This window comes from Macaca nemestrina, chromosome X (genome assembly GCF_043159975.1).
Source record: "Macaca nemestrina isolate mMacNem1 chromosome X, mMacNem.hap1, whole genome shotgun sequence".
Taxonomy (NCBI): Eukaryota; Metazoa; Chordata; class Mammalia; order Primates; family Cercopithecidae; genus Macaca; species Macaca nemestrina.
Genome location: NC_092145.1, coordinates 117,834,549 through 117,861,055, shown reverse-complemented (window position 1 = coordinate 117,861,055; position 26,507 = coordinate 117,834,549). Strand labels below are relative to the sequence as shown.

The 26,507-nt window shown below is 38.7% G+C and overlaps 2 long non-coding RNA genes across 2 annotated transcripts in view; one reads left to right on the top strand and one right to left on the bottom strand.

The window, feature by feature from the left end:
• Window positions 1-24,012, top strand: part of LOC105463328 (uncharacterized) — a 110,355-nt gene extending 86,343 nt beyond the window's left edge. The window contains exons 2-3 of the long non-coding RNA XR_011618294.1: window positions 14,647-14,682; window positions 23,241-24,012. This is a non-coding gene — a long non-coding RNA (uncharacterized lncRNA). The remainder of the gene's footprint in view (window positions 1-14,646; window positions 14,683-23,240) is intronic.
• LOC105463322 (uncharacterized) lies at window positions 431-15,499 on the bottom strand. The gene is made up of 3 exons (XR_976264.2): window positions 15,376-15,499; window positions 5,413-6,439; window positions 431-808 (listed from the first exon to the last, which is right to left on the bottom strand). It is a non-coding gene; the product is annotated as an uncharacterized lncRNA (long non-coding RNA).
• Window positions 24,013-26,507: the final 2,495 nt, after the last annotated feature.

Sequence of the window (26,507 nt, the reverse complement as noted above, 5' to 3'; positions counted from 1 at the left end):
AGCAACAATTAATCTGCCCTCCATTTCTAAACTTTTATCATTTCAAAAATGTTTTATAACTGGAATCATACAGCATATAATGTTTTGGAATTGACTTTTCTCACTCAGAATAGGTCCCTGAACATTCATCCAAATTGCTGCATGTATCAATAGTTCACTCTTTTTGTCAATAAGCAGTATTCCATGTATATACGTATCCCAGTTTGTTTAACCATTCTCTTTTTGATAGATATCTAGGCTGATTCCGGTCTGTGTCTATTACTATTAAAGCTGCTATTGACATTCATGCACAGGTTTTTGTGTGGATATAAGTTTTCATTTCCCTGGAACAAGTGCCTGAGAGTGTAATTTCAGGATCCCTCTAGGTGAGGGAAGAGAGTTTGGGGCCCAGAGTGACAAAGAGACTTCTTGTATGGGCCAATTGCTGGAGTACCCTCTTGCTGGTTCTTTTCACTCACTTCAGCATGTCTTGGTGGGGTGAGGGAGTCTAAGACATGACTGAACTGGAGAGCACTTCTCTTGGCTGCTTATTATTGGTAGCGCTCCCTGTTGGTCTCCTTTGTGGGAGTTGCTAGGTCAGGGATAGGGAAACGCCAAATCCGAGTTGCCTTCTCTTCCTTTGAGTGGGAGCACATGAGACACTGTGCTGCTGGGTAGTCCCTCCAGTGTTGTAGTCTCAAAGGGCTTCATCTTCTCATCACCTTTCAGATCTCTCCTTTAGTTGTCTCTTTCATAATTTCAGGGACTTAATGAGGAGAAGCAAGGCAAAAGAGGACTATGGAGTCTTGGCTAGACAGGAAATCTAAGTCTAAGCAAAGAGATAGGAAATTCGGGACAGAAAAAGTCTGAGCAATTGGCAATAGGTGTGTTCACTGTCCTTTATTGTCTAGTCAGAACAATGTTACAGAGCAGTGACCCTTACTGGTTTTAGCCTTTTGCATGTGACAGTTTTCCTAGTTTTCATATGTCTAGATCACCATTCTCACACCCTTGATTATGGGGTGGACGTGGAGTGGGTAGGCAGACAATAGAAGGTTCATTTTCACACTGGGCATCTGTTTCAAAGCCAAGATTCATGCCCCTTTTATAATTTCTTCTTGAACAGAAATGGTTGGGTATGATAAGACCCAACCATAACTCCATGGCCTTATTGAGGTGGATCAGCGGGCAGGTCATCCTTCCCTGTTCTTTAGAACCAACACTGAACATCAAGCTGGCACAAGCTTTGGACAAAGAAACCTGTCAGAGGCTTTGCAAGCATTACATGTTCCATTTGTTGTGAGAGCATGAAATTTACCTTTCTGAAAAAGGAGCACTCAGAATTTTGTTTGACTAATTTAATAAGTTACAAGATTTTGTATGTCGGTGTTTTTCTTGAGAGACAGAAGACTAATAAATCTATGATAGAGGTCAGGGCACTTTCAGCTTCTGTAGTAGAATTTGTGTAAGAATCTCGTGAACAGTGCTCATAAGAATCTTATAGGTTAAGTATTATTTTCTCTATTTTACAGATTGATGGTGCTCTATCTCAGCAAACATAAATGACTTAACCTCTGGTTAATAAGGGACAAGAGAATCCACTTAGCTTTGAGTCCTAGTGATGATTCAAAAGCCCACGCTGTTCCTTCAATTTAGTTAAACTTTTATTCAGTGTCATGTTTTGTGTTAAGATCCAAGGAACAAATAAGGAGTCAGATATGGTCACTAGTTTCCAGGGATTCACACTCTTATGGGTACACTGGACTCTTCGTGTTAACTTTATTTGCACCCCATCCCCAGTCTTTCTTGTTTTGTCCATCCAATAGTAATTAAAGCTAACCCCTATACCTATCATATGCTGGCCTTAGCCAAGAAATGTCCCATTGTACATTTTAAAATTCTGTGATTTTTTTTTTCTGTTTCTCTCTTCAATTTTCCTTTAGGTGAAAGTTACATGGATACAGACACAAGCTAAAAATTTGATGGACAATAAGGGACATGTTCCATTTCCCAGTGTAAGGAATCTATTATTATTTTTTATATCTGATGTCTTAAAAACGATGGCAATGATTGTGTTTCCATTAAAAAAATCATTCTTACATGATTTCCTGAATAAATGACATAAATAGTGCTTATTTAAATGGGAGCTTAATGGGAAGCTTTCATAACAGATTAAATATTTCAATGTTCAAAAATGTAAATTTTATCCATAATAAGAACAAAGTATTTCTTACTTTTTGTATCGTCACTCTCTTACCCTGCTATGGTAAATGTTTTGTCTCTTTTAACTTCATTTAGATGTGGCAGCAGGTAGAGAAGGAAGACTCCAACTATAAAGCTTTTACAGTCAAGGACATCTAGTTAGAATCTTAGCTCTGCCATTCACTTGCTATATGACCTTAGGCAAGTGACATAGCCTTGCCGAACATTAGTGTCTTTATTAAGAAAAGGCATGGGAGAATATACCAACCAACAGTAATGTATTCTCTCACAGTTTTGGAGGCCAGATGTCCAAAATCAAAGTGTCAGCAGGACTCCCACTGGAGGCTCTAGGGGAGAATTCATTCCTTGCCTCTTCTAGATTCTGGTGGCTGCCAACATTCCTTGGTGTTCTTTGGCTGGTGGCCACATCATTCTAATCTCTGCCTCTGTCATCACATTGCCTTCTTCTGTAATCTCCTTCTGCCTGTCTCTTACAAAGACACTAACATGGGCCAGGCGCAGTGGCTCACGCCTGTAATCCCAGCACTTTGGGAGGCTGAGGCGGGCAAATCACCTGAGGTCGGGAGTTCAAGACCAGCCTGACCAACATGGAGAAACCCCATCTCTACTAAAAATACAAAATTATCTGGGCGTGGTGGCACATGCCTGTAATCCCAGATACTTGGGAGGCTGAGGCAGGAGAATTGCTCGAACCTGGGAGGTGGAAGTTTTGGCGAGCCAAGATCACGCCATTGCACTCCCGCCTGGGCAACAAAAGCGAAACTCCATCTCAAAAAAAAAAAAAAAAAAAAAAAAAAAAGACACTAAAATGTTATTTACAGTTCACCTGGATAATCAAAGATAATCTCATCTCAAAAGCTTAACTACATCTTCAAGACCTTTTTGCTTATAAGGTAACATTTACCTGTTCCAGGGATTAGGACTTGATATCTTCAAGTGGCCATTATTCAGCCTACTACAGGATCCATTTAGGTAAAGCTTAGTGGGTATATCTATGTATTTTCACAGTCATTTTCTTGTGCAGTTGTTACTAGCCATCCTGATAGAATAATATAATTCTACTTCCCATGATGCTAATTTATCTCTCACTGTAACATGAAGGTTCAGGATCATATCGTGATATGAACCTGTCCTTTGGAACTTGGAACCAGGAGTATAAAGGTAGGTAGTGGAGGAGAAGCAAATACAGGGAGCCAGAAACTGATCTGTGAAAAATAATTGTAAATATCACAGTGTATCTATGAAAGAAATTTGATAGAGATTTTTGTACATTTGGAAATCCTAATAATGCACCTGTCGTTGTCAATAACAGGTTGTAAAGTGGAAAGAAACTTCTTAAACTATGGATTTTTAACAAATTTCCACCATTTGCGCTAGAAAAAAGACTGAATTATCTTTCTGTTTTCCATATAGAAAATATTATAAAAGACTAAGGAATATGCAGTCAAAATGTAGAAAATAATGTACAGTAGAGGTGTATCAGGCAGTTAATTTGTCAAAAATATTAATTTTTGGAAATTTTCATGGTATCTGCCAGGTTTTAAAGATTTTGTAAGTTGTTGTGTTTTCTCATTCTAAATAAAAATTAACTTTTGCAGTTGATTTTGTATGTATCTTCTAAAATGGCTCCCCAGAATTGTTCAAATTTTAGGTACAATAAAACCTAGAAGAGCTCAGGCCCTTTCCAGAATGTTCTGTGGTTCAGGCATGCTCTCTTGAGAGTGAGTGAAAGGACAGTTTATCATATGCATAAAGGGGAGCTGCCTCAGGAGACAGAGCTCTTCAACAATGACAAGAAGTCAGTCTTCTTTACAGCTTGGCAAAGCTGGCAACACAGAGCAGTTGCTCTCCAGTTACTTGTCTGGGGTATCTTCCTCAACTTGGTGCTTCTCCCAAGTGTGGCCACAAAACCAAATACTTACGGTGATTTGTTGAATGAGGGATGTGCAGTGCATTCATCCATTCTTTGCACGCGCTCATCTCTTTCCCTGGACCAAGGTAGACCATCAGAAATGTGTGTGGATGTCCCTGGCGAATTGCTCTTCTTGGGTTATATTTATATGGTGGCACCAAGGGAAGTGTGAGAAACTTCCCTTTGAACCTGTTTCTGTATTTACTGTAGGGATGCTGTTGAGGAAGTTGTCCATTATATTCTTGTTTATGAGAACCCAGGGGAGACATTTCTCTCTGGCTCTTTTGAGTATCAGATCTGATTTTTTATCGTATGGATGTTGTAAGACATGTGCCTGGTTTTGTCTCTCACATCTCACGTCTCTTGTGAAACAATGGGGACTTAGAACATGCATTCGGGGCATCAATATTACCCCTGGCTCCATCTCAACTACTTTTATTTTCTCCTCTACCCTACTTTTCTTATTTGCTTCTTATTGGTTTTTATCTTATATAATTAAATGTATTTATGTAAGCCACCCTAAAATTAGTATGCAACAATGTGGGCAGAAATAATCATTTAAAAACCATGTTAAGTGATTAAAACAACAATAAAACATCTAAAGCACATTTCCCCTCAAGGCATTATTAATTACCTGATATTTCTGCACAGGCCTTTTGCCAACAGGTCAGAATCATATTAGTGAAAAAGGATCCAGGTTTTATTAATGAAACTTTAGACATTTTCAGTGAAAAGAAAAAAAAAATCTTATTGTTTCCCCATTTACGTTTTTCTTTTCCTTTTGCATTATATTGTTCATTTAAGAGTACAAAGGTTCTCTGAAGTCCCCAGTTCTTTTTTATTTAAGTAGTTTTAGTCAAATTACACATAACAAAGATGACAAAGGCCTTTCTAATCTTCAGTGCTTTCTGCTCCTGGGAAAACTCAGGCCTCCTGTTCTTGTTTCCCTTTCCTGAGTCAGCGCTTGGCTAGTCCAAGGCTATGGGGCTCCAGGTCAGACAGTTAGAAATAATAAGCATAGAGAGATAGAAGAAACAACAGCCTACAGTTTAAATTTGAAAAGGAGACTTGCTCTTTAGGTGGCAGAATAACTTTGTTGTTAACACAGTTCTGAAAAGAAGGACTAGGGCTATGGGGTGTCAAGAACATGAAAAACATGGTGCTTCTTTAACCTCACTTAAATTAATTGTGATGCTAAACTACAGAGTGGGATAATACCCCTGTTTGGCTTCTCCTTGACCTCTGTGTAGCATTCCTTTCTCCCAGGACCCCTCTGGAATGAGGATCTTATGACTTACTGTCAGACAAGGTAGGTCAGAGAATTTCTTTATGGCCATCTCCTACTGTTGTGCCAGACCCCTACTGACTCCAACAGGGATAGTATCATGTCCTAGAGGCAGAAGAATAGAGGAGATCTGGAACCAGCAAAACACACATAGGGTTTATTGAAGACTTACATATGGGGCAGTCCAGTGGTGGTGGGCCGGACCGAAAAACTGCTACCACCTTCCACCTAGCAACCTCCATATAACCCAAAACAAAGGACCTTAATCCCCTGTATGGCCTGCATTCCAAGGCATGGGCCAGGGGTTCGTATGTCCTTCACAGACAAGGAGAGAATCTCTAGGTTTGCCACTCCTGGATTTCTTAGCTCAGAGCTCCAAACACACATTCTTCTTAGACTTGAGGGTCTTTCTCAGGGTATGCTTAAATTGTTGCTGTCAGATGCATCTACTATACACCTACACAGAAAGGTGGGAGATAGAGCGGCTTTGCTTCTGAGGCTTTCCAATCTCCTTTAGTTCAGAGTACTCAGCACACTAAAGTGCCATAATTTGGCATGTCGTTTTCTGAGCCCTGACACCTTCATTTCTGTTATTGCTAAAATTTCTTGCCTCATCGACATGGCCAATTTTTAATTATATATCTACATTAGATTCACCTTGTAATTTATTTTTGACCTGGTGGCCATCTGATTTAGAGTTTAGGTAGTAATATTTTATTTCAGGATTTATGAATCAGTTTTCTATTTGACATCTCCCTGACTGTCAAAGTTCTTATGACCTTGACATGGCATTATTTTATGTACTTCCCCAGGCTCATACTCCATCTTAGACACCATTCTTCACTTTATGATTTACTGTCTGTTTGTATGTCCTGTCTATTGGCCATTCACAGGAACACTTCAAATCAATGTTCGCCTTGTGGACCTATGCAAATTACCATCCCGTTTTCTTGACAATCTCTGCTCATGCAGTATCCATTCATGATGGTTTCTTGTCTGCCTTTTCCTAGGCTGCCTTAGAGCTTTTCCATGTTCACATCCTATATTAAATAAAAGGAACATAAAATTAAAGTCCCAATACGAATCATCGAAACTAAACAAGAAACTCTAGACAAAAACATCTACCAGAGAGGAATGACATTGGACAGAATAAAAATGATTAATATTGATTTTGAATGTCTCTCTATACCTAATGGAGTGTGTGTGTAAGTGTACAGGTAAGTAGGAGAATATTTGCTGCTTGGAAAGGATCTCACAATGTAGATGCTGAACTAAACCTCGGTGAAAAGAGATGGAGCTATGCTATCAGGGGCTTATTTACTCTAGCTGCCTTGAGTGGAGGGGCATGATTCCTGTGCCATTGTATATATGCACTTGGCACCCTAGATGCTGGCTTTCTCTGATATGGGAGGGAATGCTGGAAACTCTTCTTACTTGTTAGTAGGTAGCAGGAAAGCCTGTACATCTTGCCACCATGCCATTTCCCAAAGGGCGCTTACCTGCCACCTTCTGTCTCTGTTGTCTTATATCAACCTTTCTGAGTGCAAGCAAGTCAAGTGCTCCATGAATATTTAATTTCATGAACTTGTAGGACTGTTTACTTAGAGTGTCATTTCTGCTTCAGGATAGGTCCATCTTTGATTCATTAAATGTTTTTATGCAATAATTGCTATATTAGAATATTTTCCTTTTGGTTGCTCTGTTGTAAGGCTCTAGAAGTTATGTACACTATGTGTAAATCATGTTGCACATTCATTCTCTTTCTTTACCCCAATCCCCATAATCTCAGTGTACCACATTAACAAAAGCATCCTAAAAAGGAATCCAAGAAAAATGATACACACCATTTGATCAGTAAAGACCATATTATACAGTCAAAGGGACATTAAAACAAACAACAGCAATGCTTAACATGCTGAGCACTTACAAGGTGCTAGGCACATAGAAAGCAATTTGCATATAGTTTAACTAATCTAATAACAAGCTTAAAAGTGTGTAATTATAGAAATACAGAAGCATATGGTTCTTGTTCTCCACTCTAGAGAGGAAAAGGCCAGCTGGCTGGCTCCTAGAGGAATTCACTACCTTTGTGAATTTCTTGAGAACCAGGACCTGGCTCTCAGTCTCATGGGCCTAAACACCTGATCAGCTTAGTGAATGTGGATTCATCTCTCGGGGTGAATCATAAGCCAAGAAGAAATCACCATCAGACAAACCCAATACTCAAACCCACATGCTCAGCGTATGCATCAGTCAGGGGCTCAACAGGAGACAGATGGCATGCTGAAATTAGGATATTTGAGGGAGGGCTTAATAAAAGGAGTTATTTATTAATCATACAAAAGTGTGGGCAGGAGTAGAAAAACCATACAGGATAGTATGGAACTGAAAGCTAGTAAAAATTTCTCTGTTTCCACCTAGGCTTAAGAATGGTAGCCCATTCTCTAGGCCTAAAGGAAAGAGGAGAGGAAGTGGTTTCAATGAGAGAGTCTTGGGGTGAGAGGGCCACCTTGACAAGAGCTGCAATCTTTAGTCAAAGAACTCAGCCAGCCCAAAGCAACCTTACAGGGAGGGAATTGTGAGAATTAATGCCCTGAAATCACTTTTCCTCTCCAGGCTCGAGGCAGGGCTTTCTATTGATGAAGTCCAACAAGAAGCCACAAGGCAAGACTTTTTTAAGGCAGTCTATACAGGTCAGCTTCCTAAAGGGCAGGGTAGAAAGGGTAGAGAGTAAATACGGACAGGCAAAGGAAAATATTTCAGCACTGAATATCTTCTCCTTAAGCCAAACCTGGGTCAGAACCCACTTCACAAATTCATCATGAATAATTACCACACTAGGAGCTAGGAATCCTTAAAGTTAATGTAGTCGGCCCATTGCCCACTGTAGGCAGACTATGTGAGAGGCCAGATCGTGATTAGAAATTTATTGGCAAACATGGACTCAAGGGAAACTAGGAGAATGGAGTGATTTATGATGTCAACCCCTGGGGACTGGACTGCTAAAAGCTATAAAGCCCTGTGGCTTCTATAGCTACAAAACAAACTACTATAAAACTTAGTGACTTAAAACAATAAACAAGTATTTTTAATGATTCCATGGGTTATCTGGGTGGTTTTTTGGGGGCTGGCAACTTCTTTGAGGCTAGATGGTCTAAGATGGCCTCACTTACAGGTATGGGGCCTCAGGTAGGATGGTTGGACAGCTGAGGCCTCTCTACATTGCAGGTTCTCATTCTCCAGGAGATTGGCCCAGGCCTGTTCATGTGATGTGGGAATAATTCGCAGAAGCAGAGAAGGCAACCCCACTATGTGAGCACTGTTCAAACGTCTGCTTGTTTATATTTGCTAATACTCCATTGGCCAAAGCAAATCACATGACCAAACCCAGATACATGGGTGGAGGAAGAGACTCCACCTCTTGATGAGAGGAGCTTCAAAATATTGTGGACTTTTTTTTTTTTTTCAATCTACCACACCTTAATTCCACATTAGGAATGGTCTAACCTTTTGAACAGGAAATACTCAAAATTTCTTCATTGATACTCTTTCTCCCTAACCCAGTGCTTGGAAAATTGTATTTGTGATGTTCTGCTATGTTTTTATGGTTGATTACAACCCTTACTGTGATTGCAGTTGCTACCAGTTCTTACAGCCATTCTGTATTTTGAGATCTATTGGGCCATGAGTCATTGTGTTCATGCTTAAGCTTAATTCTCAAACATAATTTTATTTTCCTTGTTTCTGATTTTTAGGGGACGCTTACATTTAGTTCCCAAGTATTAATAATATGTATTATTATTCTCATTTTACATATTATGGAATTAGGAACACAGACAGTAGAGGTTGGATCAGAATCCAAGTCTAACAGAATCCACAGCCTGCTCTCTTATATATATATATATATTCAGTTGCTTCTTAAAATTTACGTGAAAACACTTTCTAAATATAAAGGAGCATTGTCATCATCATCACTCTTATTAGGATTGTCAGTATTATTGAAAGTAGAGCCCCCCAGTCCACAGTGAGGTAACAGCACTACAGCAGACAATTTCATCCTTCCTTTTTTGTTCTCCTGAGCCAGCAATAAGCACTTCATAAGACTTACATAAAAATCAGTCTTGATTAGAAGGTTCTGAGTTAATGGTTTTCCATTCTATTAAATTGCCACTTATTCTTTTAAATTAGCTGTCATTTCAATAGGGAAGCCAATTGATTGAGCAACCAGGCTATAGGGTGTACAGATTAAGCCATCTGTGGAGCAAGCATGTTTCATGCTCCCATTGTAGTCCATATAAAGGACAAGGACAGGCCCATAGGTTGCTGAACACTTAATCCCTGCCTTCCAGAAAATCACTGTCCAGTTTAGGGCCATCAAATTAAATTTAATTATGAGTTACCTGAGTCAATATTCCTCTATATTCAAATAAATTGTAGGTCTCTTAGTGGCAGGAATTGGGATGTATACTTCTTTTGTGCAGCACCTAACACATAAGGCACATATTAAGTGTCTGAGAATATTGTTGATTGATATATTGATTGAAGGCTGAAAGAAGTTATGAGTAGGGGTTGATGGGGAATAGTGGCTCCTTCTATAAAATACTATTGGTAAACATTAATCTTTTGGATCAGTAAAGAATTAGGTTTGCCTGCACTAATGGATGCCCAAATCAGAGTGGCTTGCAAAACATAGGGAGTTTACTTTTACTTCACATACCAATTAAATTTAGCAGTAGACAGTAAAGAGCTATGGAGGCTTTGTGGATGACATCAGTGACACCATCTCCTTGGGTTTTTCTGCTGCATCATCTCAAACACAAGTATTTATAACCATGCATTATCAATTTATCAGCATCTCACAACACATATTTTGGGAAATGTTAATCTAAATTAAATCTTTCATTTTGCAAAATCAATAGAATTTAATTCAGCAAATATTTATTGAACAAACACTGTATGTCAAAAAACTGTTTTTGAAGCCCTGGAAAAGGATAGAGAAGGAAATCAAGATCCTAAGAGGTGAAGCAACTTGAAAGTTGACATATCAAATGAATGGACTGAGCCAAGGCTAGAGTGTGAACCATGTTCCCTTCTTTTAACAAGCATGACTAAACCTCAAATAATTACATAGAGCAGACTTTCAGGCTTTATTATAATAATTCTCCCATTTCAGGTTAGTAAATGTGCCTCAGAGACAGTGAGTAACTTGCCCTAGGTCACCCAACTATCCAGATATTGAACAACAACTCTTTCCTGATCCATGTGACTCCAGATTTTTTAATTTTTACTTTAGTATGTTTATTGTTTTCCTATTTTATCTTTGACATGACAAAATATAGAACCTGCTTCAGGTATGGGAGGTGGCAGGCTCAAAGGAATTCAGTGCTTAAGTTTCAGGTTAGTTCCTTGTCCTAGCAGGGAGCTCATGCAGGAACATGGAAACAGGGGCTTAGACATTCATGAGGTCAGTGAGCTGGCCATCTTTGATGGCAGTTGGCCCACACATTAGGCTGTACCCTGACCATTTGAGGTCACTGTAGAAGCCAGATGTGTTAGTGCCAGACTATTTCAACATTCCTATTGTTGAGACAGAGAGAGAGAGAGAGAGAGAGAGAGACTTCAATGCAAGACCCAAACATAATTTTCTTAAGCCCTGAACTTGCCAGATGTATACAGCAGTGGCTTCCATGAGTTTTCCAACACTTCTTTCATTATCCTTTCATTCCTTACTATATACTCTCTTTGTTGTACATGCCTTTTACATCCCTTCCACCACCAAATGCTTTCTAAGGTTTCTCCTTTGGATACGTATTTTGAAGTGTTTCCTTTTTCTTTTCCATTACCAGTCTTCAGTGATGCATTCCAAGATTACTATCATGGAGAGATCAAACAGGAGACTGTCACCAGACTCTCACATTCCAGTCTCTTTCTCTGTCCTTCTGGAAAAATCTTTAAACCTTATGCTTTTTCTATGTTCAAAATGTCATATATAATACGTAACCTATGTTAACATCCTTTACCAAATGTGGCAAAGACTACTAGTGTCTTACCCATAATTCTTCTCCTCTTATTTTTTGATTTAAAAAGCCCTAGTTTTGTTTAGGTTAGCAAGGTACCTAGTTAAAACAATAACAACAACAAAAACATCACATTTGTAATACTTCCTTGAAAATATGGATTGCCTACCCATTACAGTAAGAAGAAAACACTGGATGAGCTCCTAGAAAAATCTATTTAAATAGGGATAACTTAGCTAGGAAAACCAGACTGTGGACTTGACTGATATTCCAGCAGCCATCTTGTAATCATGAGAAGAATGGAATCCATTCACTAAGGAGCAGACAGATAGAAGGCATTTTGTCTCTGAGGACTTCATGGAGCTGCCATGACATCTCTGGACAGGTACTTCTAGAATTATTTTTGCTAGAGAGATAAGTCTAAGCCAAATATAGGCATTTTCTGATTAACCTCAATAATCCATCATCGAAAATAAGACATGATACATGAAAATGCTAATGATGTCTAGTTCCCATTATTTTAAATGAGAAAAATCATGGGTTAAAGGTCAACCAAAACCATCTGACCAATTTCTTAAAACAAAACGAAAACACAGTAAAATGCCAATATGCAAATAACAATTGTGTTGATTTGTAAAATACTCAAAATATCACTTTCTAATATACGAACAATCAATACGGTTGTTAACAAACAATTGGATCTTCCACTTTCAGCCAAAACTGAGTTTGAAGAGGCTTCAGAATAAGCCCAATACATCAGCTATGTTTCTTAACATGGAAGCCACAGAAACTGTCCTGCCTGATTTCGGCAGAAGATAATTCATTGAATGTATCTCAGGGCTAGATAATTACCTACAAAATCATAAAATAAGGCTTGGAAAACAATGAGAACTATGAAGAATTTGGAAAAAAACACACACACAAAAATATATGAAACAACAGTTTTTAAGACACTAGACATCATGCAAAAAAGGACAGTGATTCCTGAGATCTGAGAAACAAATGAGGTGAACCCTACCATTGGCCCAGCTTACTAACTTCAAATAAATTCCAGGCTGAAGTACAGCGAAGAGGAACTGAGGCAGAGCCAGAAAAATTCCCTGAGTTGAGGAGATGTGGCTGAAGATCTGGCAAGAATCAACGACCTCAACTTCAACCTTAAGAAACTGGAAAAATATGAGCATTATCAAAAGTAAATATAAGAAAGGAAATAATAAAGTTCAGATAAAAAAAGGACTAGAAAAGAGAAAAACAATAGAAAAAAATCATAAAACTATTAGTTGGCTTTTGGAGAAAATCAATAAAATTGATAAAACTCTTGCCAGGTTGATCAGGAAAAAGAGCTAGAGCTAGAGGTGGAGGTAGAGAGAGACAGAAAGAAAGAGAAGACAAATTATCAACATCAGGAACGAGAGAAATGATAGCACTATAGATTCTATAGATAAAGAAAGTTATGAACTACTTTATGCAAATAAATTTGATAAATTAGAATAAATAGACACACTTTTTGAAAGGAACAAACTACCAAAACTCGCAAAGAAATAGATAATTTAAATAGCCATATATCTAGTTTAAATATGTAGTTAAAACTCTTCTCACAAAAAATCCTCAGACGTAGATGCCTTTATTGGAGAGTTCTACCAAACATGTAAGTAAGAAATAACAATTCTTCACAAATTCTTTCATAAAATGGGTGACCATAAACAAGTATACAAGAAAATGCTCAGCCTGATTAGTCATTAGGGAAATAAAAATTAAAACTGCAATGAGAAGTATCTCATACTCCATAATATGCTCCATACATATTAGCATAGCCCAAATTAAAAGATAGACCAGGCCGGGTGTGATGACTCAAGCCTGTAATGCCAGCACTTTGAGAGTCTGAAGCAGGAGGATCACTTGAGCCCAGTAGTTTGAGACCAGCCTGGGCAACATAGTAAGAGACCCTGTCTCTACAAACAAAACAAAACAAAAAAATAACCATTAGCCAGGTGTGGTGGCATATGCCTGTATTCCCAGCTATTTGGGAGGCTGAGGTGGGAAGATCGCTTAAAACCAGGAGTCTGAGTCTGCAGTGAGCTATGATCACACTACTGCACTCCAGCCCAGATGACAGAGTGAGCGAGAACCCCCGCCGGCCCCCTCCTCTCTCTCTCTCTCTCTCTCTCTCTCTCTCTCTCTCTTTATATATATATATGTGTGTGTGTGTGTGTGTGTGTGTACATATATAATTGGAACACACTCATTTACTTCTGGTGGGAATGTAAAATGGTACAACCACATTGAATAACACTTTTGTTGTTGTTTAGCTTTAAAGGTACAAGTAGTTTTTGGTTATATGAATGAATTGTATAGCAGTGAAGTGTCACCTTTTAGTGTACCCATCACTCCATTGGTGTATGTTGGACTCAGCAGGTGATTTCTCATCCCTCAAACCTCCACCCTCCCCACTTCTGAGCCTCCAATGTCCATTATACAATTCTGTATGCCTTTGTATACCCATAGCTTACCTCCCACTTATAAGTGAGAATATGTGGTATTTTGTTCTCCATTCCTGAGTTACTTTAATTAGGATAATGGCCTCTAGCTTCACCCAAGTTGCTGCAAAATACATGATTTTATTCTTTTTTATAGCTGAGTAGTATTCCATGGTGTGCGTGTGTGTGTGTGTGTGTGTGTGTGTGTGTGTGTGTGTGTATATATCGCATTTTCTTTAGCCACTCTTCAGTTGATGGGCACTTAGATTGATTTCATACCTCTGCAACTGTGAAATGTGCTATGATAAACATATGTGTGTAGGTGTCTTTTTGATATAATGACTTATTTTCCTTTGGGTAGATATCCAGTAGTGGGATTGATGAATTGAATGGTAGATCTACTTTAATTCTTTGAGAAACTTCTATTCTGTTTTCCACAGAGGTTATACTACTAATTTACATTTCTACAAGCAGTGTATAAGTACTGCCTTTTCACCACATCTGCACCAATATCTTTTGTTTTTTGACTTTTTAATAATGGCCATTCTGGCTGGGATAAGGTGTTATCTCACCGTGGTTTTAATTTGCAATGGAAAACATTTTTGATGGGTTTTTTAAAAAAGTTAAATATACACCCAGCCATATGACCCCACATTTTACCATAGGTATTTACCCAAGGGAAAAATAAGAGTATATGACTATACAAATACTTGTATAGGTAGATCATAGGACCTTTTTTTTCTTTCATAATAGCCGGAAACCAGATATAACCCAGATGCCCATCAGCTGGTGAGTTAAATAATCAATTATGAAGTATTTATATAACGGGATACTACTCAGCAGTAAAATGGAATGAACTATTGATACACAGTGAATCTCAAAATGAATATGCTGAGTGACAGAAGCTGGACAAAAAAGTGTTTATTAATATATATCGTATGATTCTATTTATATAACATTCTACAAAATGCAATTTAATTTATAGTGACAGATAACAGATCAATGCTTTTCCAGGTAGGGAGGTTTGGAGCTGTGAGGGGAATGAGGAAGTTATTCTAAAGGAACACAAGGACACTTTGAAAGTGATGAACATTTTTATTATTTTGATTGTGATTTCGGTTTCATGTATGTCAAAATTACCAAATAGTATACTTTAAACAGTTGCAGGTTATCATATGCCAATTATATCTCAATAGAGTTGTTTTTTAGAAAGCAATTGTTTTATTTTCAGTTTCTCAACTTTTCCTAGCATCAGTAGCACGATAGCTTTACATCCCCTTTGTCATCTCTTTTCAAAATGTCTTCTTCGCATATTATGACATTTTACCAATTGTATTTGGAATGTTTCTTAAAACTTCTCTGACACAGTATTTTGTTTTAAAATGTTACAAATGTTTAGATGTTAAAAACTGTCTTAATATAATTTTAGCTATATAAATATAAGACAAAAAATGATCTACAAATGCAAGGTATAATACTTACATTTATAACTTGGGTTCAGCAGAAAGCAGAGCTGAGGCTTCTGGAGCTATTCGCTTGCACTTTATTAGGGATACAATTCCGGGGAGCAGGAGAGAAACAAAGAGAGTGCAGCAGCTAAAGGAGAACAAATACACAATTGTGCTGTTGAACTTACTGTTGCTAAGTGCAGCAGAATGCTAGGTTTGTGAAACTCAGCCTCCAAGTACATTCAAGGACTCTACTGGGAGCAATATGTGGATAAAAAGGAAGGATTTATCCACTGGTTCCTGTTTCCTACTGGGCAAAGGTTTACTCCACAGGATATTAATTTGCCTATACTTCTGGATTATGTAGGCCAGGGTGAGGGCACAGGGCAGTGAACCAAAAAGAGAGGCTTTAGGAGCAGGCAGGAGGCAACGACACTTCTGCTTGGGACTGTATAAAGAAAAGCCCTCATTGAACTGCCTGCCACCACAAGAGCTGAAAAAAAAAAAAGGGAAAAAGAAACAGAAAAAAGGGAAAAAAACGCGAAGCTAAGAGGATCTGAAATGATACAGCAGATATATCTGAAACATGTATGTTCTATAGCTATTAAGAACAACGGTAAGCCTAAAACAAAGTATTTTTTCTATGTCCTAGGTAACATATGTAACCTATAGCTCATCCTATTGGACATATGTATCCTACTAATTTGTTTTACATGAATACACTCTTAATCATGCTTGTGGCATTCATCTCTGAGGTACACTAAATTTACTTGGATCACTTTTATAAACTATTGACTTCTGTGCTCCATCACACAGCAATCAAAACAGAACATCTGAGACGGGCTGAGTATCACTATTTGTAAAGACTTCCAAGTGATTCTAATGTGTAGCCAAGGTAGAGAATCATTGAACCACTTCAGTCTTCCAGCTGTACATTGTGTGTTCCATGTTTTTACCAATTCCAAATACTATTCACACCTTCACTACTTAATAGAATGCTATTTTCTTTCTCTAAGTACTACCCATTATTCAGAGTTCTTTTTAAATCTTATCTCACCTACATATCTTTTCCTAACCATTTTATCCTTCATGATTTTTCCCTTATTTGACTCCATCATCTGTATTAGCAAAGCATCTTCTATATCCACCTTAGCAGTCTGTAGTAAAACCCTTTTTTATTTCTTTCCGAACTTAATTGCTTTCCTCTCTTTCCTTCAACTTTTGGAATCCTCAATGTTAACATACACCTGTTCTCAACACAAAGCTTTCAGGATAAGATTCCCCTGAAAATTGTGTTAGTTCTGTTTATTTTGAACAAGTTCAGTGGGGCAAACGGATTTTAAGATGGCCCAATAATCTCTACTTTTGTATGTTCAGGCCCTTGTATAATCCTTTCCCCTGGAATGTGGGTGAAATCTGTGACTTGCTTCTGACCAAAAAAATATGGCAAAGGTGATAAGATGTCATTCCCATGACTATGTTTCATTATATAAGGCTCCATCTTATTAACAGTCTCCTTAAATTACTGGTTTTGAAGAAGTTTCCAAGAATTCTACAGTTACAAAGAATACAACCTGGGAGAACTTGGAGGTAAATAATTCCTCACTTAAGCCTCTGATGAGAACCTGGTCTGGCTGATACTTTGATTCCAGCCTTGTGAAACCCTAAACAGAGGACCAAGTTAAGCAGTGATCTGACTTCTGACTTACTAAATCAGGATATTACATGTGTGCTGTTTTAAGCCATTAAGTTTGTGGTAATTTAGTACATAGCAATAAAAAATTAATACATACTTTGGTACTAGAAATGGGATGCTTTTTATCTGAAGTGGAATTCTGTTGTAAAATACCTAAAAGTGTAAGAGTGGCTTTAGAATTGGGTGGGTGCACACTGGAAGAATTTGGAGAACAATAGAGAAAGTATAAATTGCCTTGAGTGGACTGTTAGTAGAAATCTAAAGTTGAAGCATGCTCCTGGTGAGGGTGAGAGCTCAGAAGAAGCGAGGAATAAGCCATTGAAAACTGGAGGAAAGAGAAACCCTTGTTAAGTAGGAGAAGAAAACTCAGAAGAATTGTCTCCTGCATTTATATGTAAAGCAGAACGTGTAAGTGATGAACTTGTTTATCTAGTTAAGGAAGTTTACAAGAGAAGTATTGAAGGTGCTGTCTCGTTTCTTCTTGTTGCTTACAATAAAATGTGAGAAGAGAGAAATAAATCAAAAGAAGAACAAAAATGAACAAGAACTTGATGATTTTGAAAATCCGGTCTCTTCAAATGGCAAAAAGTTAATGGCTGAAATTAAGATGGCTTGGTCTAGAGAAAAACTTGACCTTATGACTCTACAACTTTTTGCTAAAATTTCAGAAAAATCAAAGTATCAGAATATTCAGCCACACAAAGGACCCTTTCAAGAGATTAAGGGTGTGGCTCACAAATCTTAATCTGTAGGGCTTTTGTGCTCTTGTGGAATCCCTTCCCCTTAAATGTTGGTGGAATCTGTGATTTGCTTTTAACCAGTAGAATACAGGAAAGGTGATAGATTACCACTTCTATGATTGTGTTATGTTATATAAGACTCCATTTTGCTAGCAGTCTCATTTTCTTTATTGCTGGCTTTGAAGAAGAAAGCTTTCATGAATCCTACACATACAAGGAAATGAATTCTGCCAACCTGAGGGAGCTTGAAAGTAGAGCCTTCTTCAGTCAAGCTTCTGATGAGAACTCAGTCCTGATAAACATCTTGATTAGAACTTTGAGAGACACTAAGCAGAGGCCCCAGCTAAGTCGTGCCCAGACTCCTGACCCACAGGAACTGTGAGATAATAAGGATTAATTATTTTAAATTACTAAAGTTGTGGCAATTTGTTATGCAGAACTAGAAAACTAATACAATCTGACTATTTATTGCTATATTTTAGTCACCATTTCTAGTCAGCTAAGCAACAGGTAAATTATGAGATTATAGTTGCCTTCCATTTTTAGACATTTGTTTTCATTTCTTTCTTATCCACAATCTGCACATGTGGACATTGAGAGTTGAAGCCAAATTTCCTGACCCTCAGAGCACTGGTTCTTAAATTTTAGTGTGCATCAAAATCACCTGAAAAGCTTGTCAAGATACAGATTGCTGGGCCCCAGCCCTGGAGTTTTTGATTCAGTAGATCTGGCATGGGGCCCAAGAATCTGCACATTTAGTAAGTTCTCAGGTGATGCTACTGCTGCTAGTCCAGGACCAATACTTTGAGAACCACTTCTATAGACCATCTTTACCATGGTTCTTCTTTCTGTGGCCTCCGTGATATTCATTTTTGCAGTTTACTCTGCCGCTCTTCTCATGATGACTAATATTGTAATCTGCTGGAATTTCTAGGTTCTGGCTGGCAGTTGCCATGGCAACACACACAGGGTTGCCCAGTGCCTGAGGCCCTGAGTGAGGATGGCACCAGATGAATCACCGGAATAAGTGACTTGCAAGGGGCACAGACACTTTTCCCTGAGTTGTCCATTTCCTTCTGTGACCCTTATTCTTGATCTTTTCTTTTTTTGGTAATGTTTTTTTTGAGACCCCCTCCAGATTCTTCTCTATATAACGTAATAATGATGAAAACTTCGATTCATGTCATTCTTCACATTTATTAAACAAGCAATACCCTTTCCAGCACAAAATCAAATTTTATTTGCATAACAACCTTGTGAGGTGTGCTGTATAGGTCTTGTTATTCCCATTTACAAATAGTTAATGTAAAGCTCAAAAACATTCAGAGATAACTGATATCCAAAGTTACACAAGGTAGAGAGTGGCAGAGCCAAGTCTGGAGGCCAGAACTCCTGATTTCTAGCTCAAAGCTTGTATCACCCAGGGCCCTAGCAAGAAAAAATTTCACAGTCAAAAGGATAACTGAAGAGAGCTTAACAAAGGGAACCCATGAGCGATGGTGACATACCCCAGGCTAGCAACTATCCTGGAGGGTCAAGAGGATAGAGTGGTTTAGTAAAACCTGGAAAGAGATATAGCTACAGGTGTAGCTGTAGGAGGACACCCAACAAAAAGGCTGTGGCCTTTAGTGGAGGAATGCAGTCACTGCCAACCCAAAGCCTGTAAGGAAGGGTGCCAGAGCAATGAACAACCCAACTTCTCTCCCCAGATTATGAGGGAGGCTTAAGATGAGGTAGAGACATTTTGACTTACCACTGTCTGATTAGGTCATTGCAGGTTTATGAACAGGGAGCAATACATGAAAATGAGGCCTTAGGAAAATTGGACTGGCAGCATCATGCAGGGCTGGTTGGAGGGAGAAGCTGGAGCTACGGAGATCAGTCAAAAGGATGCTACAGAGCTTAGAACATCTTCCATTTCTATCCACACTGAAGTGGGTCTGAACAAAATGGGCAAAGGCAGACATGAATGTTGTGGAAGGGTGTTGTGCTCCCATCCCTAGGGCATTTTTGTTTGAAGGAAATATCCCACTAGACATTCATATTCAATATTGATCTTAAAGCCTTTTCAGGATTTAACTGGGGTATGACTGGCCTTTTGGCCTTGATTTGGGTTCTGGAAAAGCAGACTCAGAGAGAGGGATTCAAGTATAAGTGGTTTATTAAAGAGGTGCAGGAAATACCAGCAGGGAAATAATAAGTGAGGGAGGGAAACCAAGAAAGGGGATATTACTAAATCAGCTATCACAGTGAGTGACTGCCACTTAAGACCAAGAGTAAATTCCAGGAACTAGTGTAAAATGCATACCTCAGAATCATTCCACTTGAGCGGTGAAGGAGTTGAAACATTTGTATACCAACTCCTGAGCATCACTGGTTGATGCATGCTCCCGGGAAGCAATAATTCCTGACACTTCCAGCCTGCCACATACAAAGGCAGAATTACCTTCCGTGGTTCTGGAAACAGCTTCCTGACACAGAAATGCAGATAATGGCAGTTGGAAGTCATTTTGAGCACAACGAACTGGACATGGGTGGAGAATTGACAGTACCTGCTACATTTTCATTTGCAGGATTGTGTTCATCAGCACTACGGTCTCTACCCACTTGATACAGTACCTACCCTGCCACGTCCACATGGAATTCAACTTGCTCATGCACAAAATCAAGTCAGCACGATTGTTTTGAAAGTTGTAGCATTGTTGGATAAATACCATAATGGGCAGCAGAATTTGTAGTAAAACACAGGAGGTAAATTTTGGTAATTTTTAAAGGTTTCAGAGGAGAGAAAAGACATATTACCAAATGGCCAGGGGATCAATGTAGCTACCGTATCTGTTTGTGGCTAACCAACGATCTGTCCCTGGGATTCGGGTGTCAATCCAAAAGCAAGAGAAACACACAATAAGGCAATGCAAGTACCCATGAAAAAGAACTCATCCTGCATTGCATAACATATCTGTTTATCGTCTAAACCTGGCTGCAAAAGATACCTAATTGCTCTTACTCCGCTCAAAAATAAAAGCTTCAAAGTGCTGTCATTTTCCACCGAGTTTCAGAACAGCCGATCACCCCATGCACTCGCTCTGTACTTAGATCTCACTAAGTTTGCATCTCTCAATTCAGCCAGGACATCTGTCCTGCTCTGCATCAGAGCCCTCAGCATGATCTTGAATCTACACAGACACAAGGCAAAAAAAAAAAAAAAAAAAGAGGCAGAGGGAAGCATTTTCTGTGCCACACTGTGCTGAATTATTTACTCCCAGCTCTGGGATTCAGAGAGCTAGTGCTTTCTCAGCCTTGAATTTTATTGCAATACAAAGAAATAAAATAAGTAAATAAGGAGAGAGAGGAAGTAAATCCCTTGGAGACCTACTGGCATATGAAATATCTTTTGAAATGGAGCCTGATGCTGAAATAATTGTGTCATTTAGAGTGCAATACTAATATGCTCACAACTATGGCTAAATGCTGGAGCAAAGAACAATTTTGCAGCAATAAATGTGTGGCCATTTGTTTAAGCAGAAAAAAATGAACCTAAAATTTGAATGGATTTATTTAATTAAGCATTGGCAAATTTAGACATTGACTACAAAATAATGCCTTCAAGCATTATGTGAAAAACAATAAGTTCAGGTAATGGAAATGAGGGTGTGTTTATTTCATCCGAGATCGGAATGAGAAAAAGGAATACAGTATGGTCGGGAGGTATTTATATGGCCATAAAAGAGAGAAATCCGCCTCCTTTCACGATATGTGTCACAGAGGGGTATCGTGAACATTCTCAATGTATTCTAAAGGGGCTGTAATCACGTAATCACATAAATATAAAGTAACTTTGTTTTTGTCTCCCGCTACTCCTTTACATATTTCAGAAGGATAATTTCTTCCCAGCCTCTAGACAAAATTCTGCCCCCCGCCCATTTCTTTCCTGGGATGCTTAAGCATTAAAAAATTCCTATGGTCACTTTAAGTCCGAAGTACATTCTCTTTTTAGTGATTATCAGTAGCTGTAATCTCCAGGTCCATGTAATGCTCAAAACTTTGAATATTACTTGCTACTCTGATAGGAAGCCTGGAGCAGGGGAAGGGTGGGAGAGACGTGGTCAGCTTTTTCTCTGGAGGAGAAGACATAGTGCTTCTTTGTCTTCCTCCTCCAGCTGCTCACATCGTTCCTCACTCCTCCTGCACCCGTGTGCAGGGAGAGAGAAATACACAAAGAAAGCATGTTGCAAGTGGAATGCTTATGAACACCATCCATTTAGTGGCCTGGTTGGCATAACATTCTGACTCTTCCTCATGGATGCAGTTGTGATGTTTTTGGAGATCCTTTTCCACACCAAATATTGGGGACATCTCATTTCCAGATGTCTTGCCCCTGAGTGACGGACTCTCTTCTGTTCCACCTTTGCACTGTTTTCTTAGTCCTTAGCTGTTCCCTTGGGTTCATTGTTAGCTCTTTTCTCTGGAGATCTTTTCACTTGTCCAAGTGAGCCCTCCTGGCTAGTCCCTGAAGTGATTGTATGCTCGTCCATTCTGTTTCTGTCCCTCGCTGTCTCTGGCTCTCTCTCTCTCCTCTTCTCTTTCTCTCACACACATACACACACACTTGGCCAATTCTGTTTCACAGGAAACACTTAAACACTTATGCATTATTTTCTCTAATAAATTTCAGGATGTTGGTCAATCCTAACGCAGCCAACCATCAGAGCAGCCAGTCTATCCATTTCAGTTATGATGTAGACATTAATCCACTGCATCTGCCCCTCAAATCTTGGGTAACAAATATTACCTTAAAGCCCCTATCTTTTGACTTGAGGTAAAAAGAGAGACACTTTCTGACCTTCTAAACAGAGCTTGCTCGGATAAATTACCTCTAAAAAAATATTTCTCCAAACTCTGACCTTCAACCATTTTTGCTCATGTGGCAGGTGAGAGTCATAAAACTCATAAAATTGGTGTTTGATCAATTCTTTCTGGAAATCCTATAGGAAAGCCTATCTCACAAGTCACTTTGGTATCTGGTATCTATTAGTGTCTCAGCAGAAATTTCTATTTTAGCATCCAATGTTGAAATAAAAAGTGTGGGGAGATTAATTTTCTCTCAGTCAACCCTTGGAAGTGCCCACAGACTCAGCAATAAGGAAATCCTTGGCTGCTATTTTTGGGTCTGCAGAGGGCTTCAGACCCATGTTTTACTGAAGGGTAGTACATTAGCAGTATTTATTAGAAAACTACCATGTGCCCCCAAGATAGCTATAATGTGTAAAATGCTATTTTCCTTTTTTTGTTTTCCCCAGAGAAAGAACTGGAGGTTCAGACAAATAAAGTGGCTGATCTAGAGACATTAATGCACTGTTAGAACTTGAGAAACAACTCCATTATTGTGTAGTCAGCTAACTGGTTAAGTCTGTTAACAGACATGTGGCATAATTTAATTTAATACTTTTTTCTATCCCCCAGGCTTATAGGTTGAGGTTGATCTGAAAGATAGGACTATTTGTGATCCAGAATCAAAAGATTCAAGAAAAGTCTGAGAATTTCATCCTTGGAGCAGAAAGTAAAAGTGTTCTGGAGCCAAAAGTAGTAACAAAGATGGAGGACAAGACATCGTTGGATTAAATCATATTGGCAGACCAAACTTCAGAAGAATCAACACACCAGAGACAAGAAGAACTTGAAGTTAAAGCAAAATTCTCTTATACTGGAGTATTCTTCTGCATTCTCTGCTGAAATATGATGCCCCCCACCATGAAGAAGAGATTCACCTTGGATATAAACCACAATTTACCCCCCTCAACAGATCCCAGGAGCCTGCTGCTTACCTACTGGGGAGTCCACCTGCCTTGCTTTCTGCTTCCCCAGTCATATCCATCTTGCTCCATATGAACTTTCCCAGGCCCAAGCGGCAGATAAGAGAATGATAGCTACTCACCAAACCTTGCTCCTTGTCTTCCTGAGCACACAGCTGGACCCCATTTTGAAGCCTCCGTTGAGGTTAGATATGGTCATGTGCCTGAGTACTAGCCAATAGAATGTAACTGGGAACTGTTGTGTGTCTCTTTGAAATCTGGCTGATGAGTACCTACCCCCATGCTACCCTCCATGTTGTTTCCCTTTGTAGTGACTTGATGCAATTGAGCCCAGGAAGCTTCAAAGCTATATGCTGAGGATGGGTTTGATATCACAGAAGAAGCCCGGGTCCGTACATCACTGCTTTGAGAACTGCTGCCCACCTTTTGGACCACTCATTTTGAACTTAACATGAGCAAGAAATAAACTTTTCTGTTTGAATCATTATATATGTTTGGATTTGTATGTTGCAGCAGCTAGGATTACCTTAACCAATACAGACCCCCTGAGAAAAGTTGTTGGACCAATATGCATTTAAGCTCAGGTTTTAATTTTTCACACATAAAAAATTATAAATACATATAATTTTGAGCTTCTTTAGGAAAGAACAAATACCTAATTGGCTTGGTATTCTCCCAGTAAATAGTTCTTGAAAGGGTATTTCATATAGTAGAAATTCAATGACTACCTCTTCAAAATGTTTGAATGTTCAAGTCTTAAGAAAAAAATATCGAATATGAGAAGATTAAGGAGTCATTTACATACTAAGAGCTAAATGAAGGCTTACTGAATAAATAAATGAAAGAGTGAATAAATGGTATATTTGATGAAAATAGGTCTCACCTTAAGATTCACAGAGAAATTTGCTTATCTGTAAGATGAGGATTGTGATACCTTGCACTTTCTACCTCACATGTAATGTGTTAGTATCAAATCAGAGAATTTACTTTCAAGCATTTACTTTCTAAATTACCAAATGTTAGACACATGTAAGTTTTCCAATATAATTTAGATAGATTACTTTATGTTTTGTCAGTATGTTGACAGTTTATTGATAATGGAATTGAAACTCAAGGAAGCAAAATAATCTGTGAAGCACTTCTGAACATCTTAGAAATTTTTTTAAAGGTTATATTGGTGACCTGAAGATTTTAGACCTCTTAAAATTCTGAATTACTATTAATTTGCAGATAAAATAATGCCATTATTTAGCACTGGACTCAAGAGAACGTCTTTTTGTGTATCATCAGTGCCCTGCAATTATAACTAATCATATCTCCTCTGTATCTCCCTGAGATGTATCTGCCACTTCCTAGGTTCCTGCTTAGTGATTAGAGTCAGAAAAGCATTAATCAACACTGCTGTGCCAAATACTATGGAAATTCATTTAACCATATTACATAATTGAAATGTCAGAATGTTAAACACTTTCCATCATATGAAAATATATTTGGAATTGTCTAGAACCAAGCTGGCAGAGAACAAACACAAAGAATGTTCTTATAAAATGAATGAGATCTAGCTGGGCATGGTGGCATGTGCCTGTAGTTCCAGCTGCTCAGGAGGCTGAGATGGGAGGACTGCTTGAGCCCAGGTGTTTGAGGCCCGCCTGGACAACATAATGAGATCTCCATCACTAAACATAAATTTTAAAATAATGGATAAGATTTAATGATCCATGGAATGGTTGTTTGTGGGCTTTTGGTCAGAAGCCTGAGAGTGGGGATTAGACAAAAGTGGCTGTCCAATGTGCCAATGGTGATGCTAACCTCTCACCAGCTGAAATTGCAAAGTATATGCAGCAGGCTTCAATGACTTCCCTCATTGCTGAAAGAGTATATCTTGTATTGCCTGGGCAGGTGACCTTCACCAGGGGTTAAGAGAATTCCTGTGAGTTCGTTGTGAGATTACCTCTCTTTCATTTCCCAGTCCTTCATCAGAAAAGTCAAGAGACTCCTATCACATGCTAGAAGAAAGATTTCCTTTATGCAGGCTCCATCCTCCATCAGTAGGAGTCAAGTGGTAGCCCCCAAATTCTGCATATTTCCCTCACACCTTTCAAATTGTCCAATACTTACTAGCACTTTCTTCTTTGGAACATCATGTCCTATATTTCTGTCATTTCAGTCACAAGAAGTGTAGGGCTCTAGATCTTCCCCTATTCCTTAGCCTTTAATCTCCTTATGGCTCCACAAATTGCCTTTTCTGCCACCATCTCCCTTCCTTCTGCTCCATCTCCTGAAAGAACTGGAACTTTCTGTCAAGCATCTATCAGTTATCAACCAAATTCCCTGTATCTCCTCACATTTCCTTGACTACACTATTCCTTTATTTTATTTACTAACTAAAACTTACCTCTCTTCAAAGGACCCTGCTTCCCTTACAACCTCCTCAAGGGGTGGCTGTTTTCTCTCCCAGACCCCTCAAAGCACTGAGTCTGGATGTGGGGTAGTGTCCTCCTTCCTCCTCATTGCTTCTTCCAGATCATTATTCCTCATTTCTCCCTAAGACTACATAGTTTGAATGACTTCTATATTGCCAAACCTCTAAGTGTATTTGAGTCTTCATTTTACTTGATAGATCAGCAGCATATTAACAGTTGATCACTCTCTTCCTGTTGAGACACTTTCTTCACTTCACTTCCAGGACACCATACTCTCCAGCTTGCTTCCTGCTTCACTAGTTGCTCCTTCTCTGTTCCTTTGCTACTTCCTTCTCATCCCACTTATCTCTAAATGAGAGCCCCTGCACTTAATCTTTGAACCTTGCCTCTTCTCTGGATACACTTACTGCCTTAACAATCTCATTTAATCTAATGATTTTCTATGCTTTCTAAATATTGATGACTCTACAAGTTATAGCTTTATTCCAGAACTT